Source organism: Dendrobates tinctorius, unplaced genomic scaffold, assembly GCF_039654945.1.
Source record: "Dendrobates tinctorius isolate UK_male_01 unplaced genomic scaffold, ASM3965494v1 ptg000241l, whole genome shotgun sequence".
NCBI classification, from domain to species: Eukaryota; Metazoa; Chordata; class Amphibia; order Anura; family Dendrobatidae; genus Dendrobates; species Dendrobates tinctorius.
The window spans coordinates 16,107,731-16,114,017 of NW_027361908.1; positions in this window are offsets into that span (position 1 = coordinate 16,107,731).

Below are 6,287 nucleotides of genomic sequence, written 5' to 3' on the forward strand. Positions count from 1 at the left end.
ATTGTTACTGACAGTGAACAATTTAGCAAGCGTGGCATACCGGGGTAACTGGACCTCTCTCTCCCCACAATTTAAGATGCGCATCGGTACTCTCCCCTTGCGGACATCAACTACCCCTCTGGCTGTCAGGATAGTGGGCCTACTATTAGAGTATATGGGTTCTACCCGGGCTTGGCAATCTTGACCCCTTAGGCCTATTGCTGCCCGACACCAAATTAACATTTCACTTCTGGGAGGTACTGCAATGGGAAAAGGATCACTTACTCTGACACTGCCGACTTCTCCACCAGACATCTCTACCTGTTGTCTCTGCATCAGGGCTCTGAGCTCCTTTTGCAGAACCCGTTGCTGACTGGAGCTGGCGGTCTCGGCTTCCTGTTGTAACAAAGCAATAATTTCTCCAAGACAATTTTCAATTACATTAGTGCCTAAAGTGATCATAGGATGGCATTCTCGTTTGTCAATATCAACTATTATCAAACCTTGTGATTGCAATTCTACTCGGCCAATCTTGAAGGTCACCTCTTTGTATCCCATCTGAGGCAAGGGCTGACCATTGCTGGCAAAAATGGTAAGGTCTTTATCTGGGCTATGAGTAATGTCTGAATCTGCCCAGTACTGCTTAAAAAGAACATATGGTATCGTTGTTACCTGTGAGTCGGTGTCCAGTAAAGCATTCATCGGAAAACCGTCAATCACAACAGGCAAGACTGGTCGTCCTCCTACGTACTTGTCTCGCCAATTTGATGGGTCTGGTCGTCTAACTCCTGAGGGTTGGCCCTTTGCCCCAGGGGTTGCTTATTTAAATGACAGTATCTTGCTAGGTGTCCCACCTTGTTGCAGTGGCAACAGATGGGATGTCCATCCTCGTTGTAACGATTGCTGTCTCTCCCTCTGGTCGGTGGGATTCTCCTCTGTTGTCGCCATGGGACGTCATCTGGACTGGAGGCCAGCTGGATCTTCTTCTTTGGAGTCACTTGCAGGGACTGCATAGTTTTTGTGAGTGCAGCCACACTTTTGGTTAGTTCCTTGACTTGGAGACGTAGGTCTGCAGCAAAATCATCTTGGGATGGCTTGTCAGTCTCAATAGGGGTCTTTGGAAAGGATGCTGTCTCCTGCTGGTATGTAATTGCAGGTGCTTAGAGGGCTCTGTGCTGCTAGGATTCGGTTCACGTAGCACCTGTATGGCTCTATCCTTAAAGTGTGCAAAGTCCAATTCAGGATTTTGTAGGGCCATTATGCGCAGCTTTGTCCTTTGGTTGTTAGACTGGAGTCCCTCTATGAACTGCCATGTTAGTAATCTATCTTCATCTTGCACGCTCTCAGGGTCAACCTGCTTTACTGCCCGTAGAGCCTCCTGAAGATTAAGGGCATAGTCCCGTATACTGTCCTGCACTCTCTGTTTGCACCCAAAGAATCTCATTTTTATCTCTGTTGCAGTATGGGTATCAAAAGTGTCTTTCAGTCTGGCTAAGATTTGTTTTACAGTTCTTTTATCAGTGTCCAGCCAGGACTTTACTTCCCTCTGGGCCGCACCAGTTAAATGGCCGGTGAGGATACTGACTTTTTGGCTTTTTTACAGGTGGTACACTTTGAACAAACTACATAGTCTTTCTTTAAAATCGCTCAGCGTGTGCGACTCCCCTGAGTACTGTGGTAACCAGGATGCTCCTGGTATATATGGCATTGATAGCGGCATTATGGAGGCTGCGGCTGCGACCGCCGCTGAATGTTCACCCGAGTTGGGCATTATTCTTCCTGCTTTTTCACTTGCTCACAATAGAGCGCAGCTCCAGCTTCACTGGCATGCCCCTCTCTGCTCGCATGCACTGCGTGACGCAGTTTTGGCAGTTACTTGAAAGCTCAGTCAAATCTTTAGCACTCAATTTAATAAAGTCTATGGCACACAGTACCCAGCTTTGCCAGGCTCCTTTACCCAGCTTTGCTAGGCTTGCTAAATCCTGTTCGTGACACCAGTTGGAGTGCCCGGGCGCACACAGCGGCGAGGGGGGAGCGAGAGAGCGCGCGCGCGGTGCAGGGCCATGGGGTACTCGGTACTGGGCCCGTCGACTTCAATGGGGGACGGTGTCATGGGAGCGGCGACCCGGTCTGTGGCCCTGGGGCATCCATTAAATAAAAATGAAAGGGGAAGGGGAAAAGTTGTTGGTGATGTGGTAAAAATGAAGATAAAGTTTGTAAATGATTAAATACGTGACACCACCTGTGGTATTCTGGTCAGAGGTGACCAGCGCTGCAGTGTTGTTCCCCTGAGACTGTTGATGTGGCGCAGCTGAGGTGAAAATAGCTCCCCACAGGCAGAGCAATAGTCCCAGGGCAAAGATGTTAGATTGAAAGTCAAAATGGCTGTGAACATTGGGGTGCAGAGAAATGAGAGAAGGACACAGAGAGGAGAAGTTTCTTTACCTTTTACTGGCAATTGATTGCAATTCGGAGTACCACATACAGGTGATGGAATTAGTCCGGCTCGCCTGGAGGCATTCAGGGGATCCACCTTGCCAGGTGGGGGTTTAGGACCTTCCTTCAGTGCTTTGTGTGTGGGTCTCCACTGTTTATAACTAAGCTGTGACCCTCAATTGCGTGATGATTTCACTAACCTGTACGGCTGTCAGCATGAGCCTATTCCACGGGTACCGTCCTTTTCACCATCGGCCCTGGGCTCCTTATCCGCTGCCGTGCCCTCAGGTGTTCAATGTCGCACAGGAATTTACAATCCCCTGTACTTTCAGATTCAGCGGTCAGGACATACAGCTTCTGACCACCAAGGACTCTGACGTCCCTTTTCTCTTCATTAGCGCTTCGCTCTTGGGGCTACTATATGCAGTTTTTAGCTTCCCCAGAGCCTCTCTGTCTCTGCTTGTGTCCTTTCCTCTTCACTTATCAGCTCTCCCTCACCAGCTCCTCACAGATCAGCTCCCTGTCTTGAACTGACTGGATCTTCCAGAAAGATCTTTTTACCTCACATGTAACTGTCTTGTCATTTCCTCACAGCTGCTCTCATTTCCATGACAACCCCATCAGCTCACCTCACGCTGACTCACCACCCCATCTGCTGACCAGAATTTATAATGCAACTCCCTTTTCTGACCTGCAGCAGGAATTGTGATTTAATCTATGTTACCTGGCATGGGGATCCCCTTTCTGCCTCCAAGCATGACTTCACCTCATAGAGGGAGGCAATGTCACTGTGACAACCATACTCTGGGGTGTCACAGAGGCAGAAGCAGTGGAAGAAGTGATAGATTCAGACGTATGTCCTGCAAGCCCTGGGGTTTCCAAAATTTGGTGTCTAGTGACACCTTGGTGTGTAGTGCTTCATTTCTCCAAGCCTTTGGGATTTGAAGATTTTTGGAGCAGCACTTTCCCTGCTGGCCCCACACAGCCCTCAGAGTCACCCAGTGTCCAGTCAGGGAGATGTAATGCAACTAGCCATGCTTTCTCATCCAAGTGTCAGTGATGAAATGCACCCTGGCAGACATAGATTTTTTCAGGGAATAGGTGATGTTGCCTGTGACATGCTGGTGTAGTGCAGTCACAGCTTTCTTAGAGAAGTAATGTTGACTGGGCAACTGGTACTTGGGGACTGCAATGGCCATCAGCTTTCTGAAACCATCTGTATCCACCAAACAAAAAGGCAGCATTTCTGTTGCCAACAGATTGTAGATGGTGAAGTTCAAGCTCTTAGCTTTAGCATGTGTAGAAGGACAAAATCTTTTACATGACCACAACTGCAGGATCAATGGCTAGCTGCTGTGCTGAGAGAGGGTGGAATAGGGTGTACACGGCAAACTGTTGGACTGTGTGTGAGGTGCAGGTGGAGATGTTATGGTGGATTGAGAAATAAGTGGTGTGCTCAGTGTCTGAGATCGGTCAAAAACAGCTGATGGGCTCTTACCCCGACAGTCCGCTGCTCGTCTGATCTCTACCCACACCCTCCCCTCATCAAACATGTCCCCCCTGCTTATCATACAGCACCACTTTCCTAGCTAAAGTACTAACAAAAGCATTAATGGAAATTCGATCATTTACCAAATTTTGGCTGAATTTTGCCAAATTTGAGGAAAATGCTTGGGTATCCGAACACGAATCCGAATGTGCAAGGTTCGTGCCGAATTTGATATTGGTGAACAATTTCCCAAAAAATTTGCTCATCTCTAGTTTTGACCCCTAATTGTGCTGTGCATTTTTTCTTGAGTATGCCATTGCCACATATGTGGTGGAATATAGACAAAAGGGCAAGACCAATGCATATAAATTACGCACACCTGAAATGCAAGCTATAAAAAGACTATTTAATTGTCACCAAAGTACAAACATAGCTAAAAACATTTAAAACCATCAATAACGACCCCCCATTTCTGAGTAGGCTAATATCTGAACAACCATACAACATAATATTGCAATAAATAGTAGTCGACATATAGAGTGCCATATACAAGCACAATGCAGCCAACAATAAAATAATGCCCTTTTGTCTACATTCCCTTTCTCCATACATTTTGTAGCAACCTGACCTATACTGTTTCTTTCTTATACTTAATGGTAATTTGTAGTGCACCTGTTTTTTTCTTCTCATATGTGGTGGAAATCTGCTGTTTAATGCCTTTGTGACATCAGACGTACTATCCCGTCCACAGTACCCGGGCCCGTATGACTGGGGGTGGGATAGTACATCTAAGCGATCAGCGGCGCTCCTGGGGGGGCGCCGCTGATCGCAGCTGGGTGTCAGCTGATTATCACAGCTGACACCCGGCACCATGTGTCAGGGGCGGTCACAGACCACCCCCGACACATTAACCCCTGGCACATTGTGACCAAACATGATCGCAGTATATCGGGGGATTAGGGAAACATTGTCAGGGAGGGGGCTCCCTGCATGCTTCCCTGAGACCCCCGGAGCAGCGCGATGTGCTACGCTGCTCTGAGGGTCTCCTTCCCTGCCAGTGTAAAAATAATTTATAATAAATCCCTAAATAAATTAAAAAAAAATATTCCCTAATAAATTCATTTTTTGGAAATAAAAAAAAACATTAAAAGTACACATATTTAGTATCGCTGCATCCGTAACGACCCACCCTGTTAAACTGTCTCAATAATTAACCCCTTTAGTGAACCCCTTAAAAAATAAAAAGAAAAAACAAAGCAAAAAGCAATTTTATCATCACACTGCCGAACAAAAAGTGCAATAACGCGCGATCAAAAAGACGGATATAAATAACCATGGTACCACTGAAAACGTCATCTTCATCTTCATGAGCCTCAATACAACATTATCAGAGAAAAAATATAAAAGTTATAGCTCGCAGAATAAAGTGATGCAAAAATAATTATTTTTTATATAAAATTGTTTTCATTGCATAAAAGCGTCAAAACATAAAAAACGACATAAATGAGGTATCGCTGTAATTGTACTGACCCGAAGAATAAAACCGCTTTATCAATTTTACCACACGCGGAATGGTGTAAACGCACCCCCCAAAAGAAATTCATGAAATGCTGGTTTTTGTTCATTTTGCGTCCCAAAAATCGGAATAAAAAGCGATCAAAAAATGTCACATGCCTGAAAATGGAACCAATAAAAAGGTCCCGCAAAAAATAAGACCTCACATGACTCAGTGGGTCAAAATATGGAAAAAAATATAGCTGTCAAAATGTGGTGATGCAAAAACTATTTTTACAATAAAAGGCGTCTTTTAGCGTATGTCAGCTGCCAAACAAAAATCCACTATAAATAGTAAATCAAACCCCCCATTATCACCCCCTTAGTTAGGGAAAAATACAAAAATTAAAAAAAATGTATTTATTTCCATTTTCCCATTAGGGTTAGGGCTAGGGTTAGGGCTAGGGCTAGGGCTAGCGTTAGGGCCAGGGTTAGGGCTAGGGCTAGAGTTAGGGCTGAGATTAGGGTTAGGGGTGTGTTGGGGTTAGGGTTGGAGTTAGAATTGGGGGGTTTCCACTGTTTAGGCACATAAGGTGCTCTCCAAACGTAACATGGCGTCTGATCTCAATTCCAGCCAATTCTGCATTGAAAAAAATCAAACGGTGCTCCTTCCCTTCCAAGCTCTGCCATGTGCCCAAACAGTGGTTTACCCCCACATATGGGGTATCAGCCTACTCAGGACAAATTGCACATCAACATTTGGGGTCCAATTTTGGGGGGCAAAAATATCATTTTTGTGGAAAAATGGATTTGTGGATTTTTTTATTTTTATGGCTCTATGTTACAAACTTCTGTAAAGCACGTGGGGGTTCAAAGTATTCACCACACA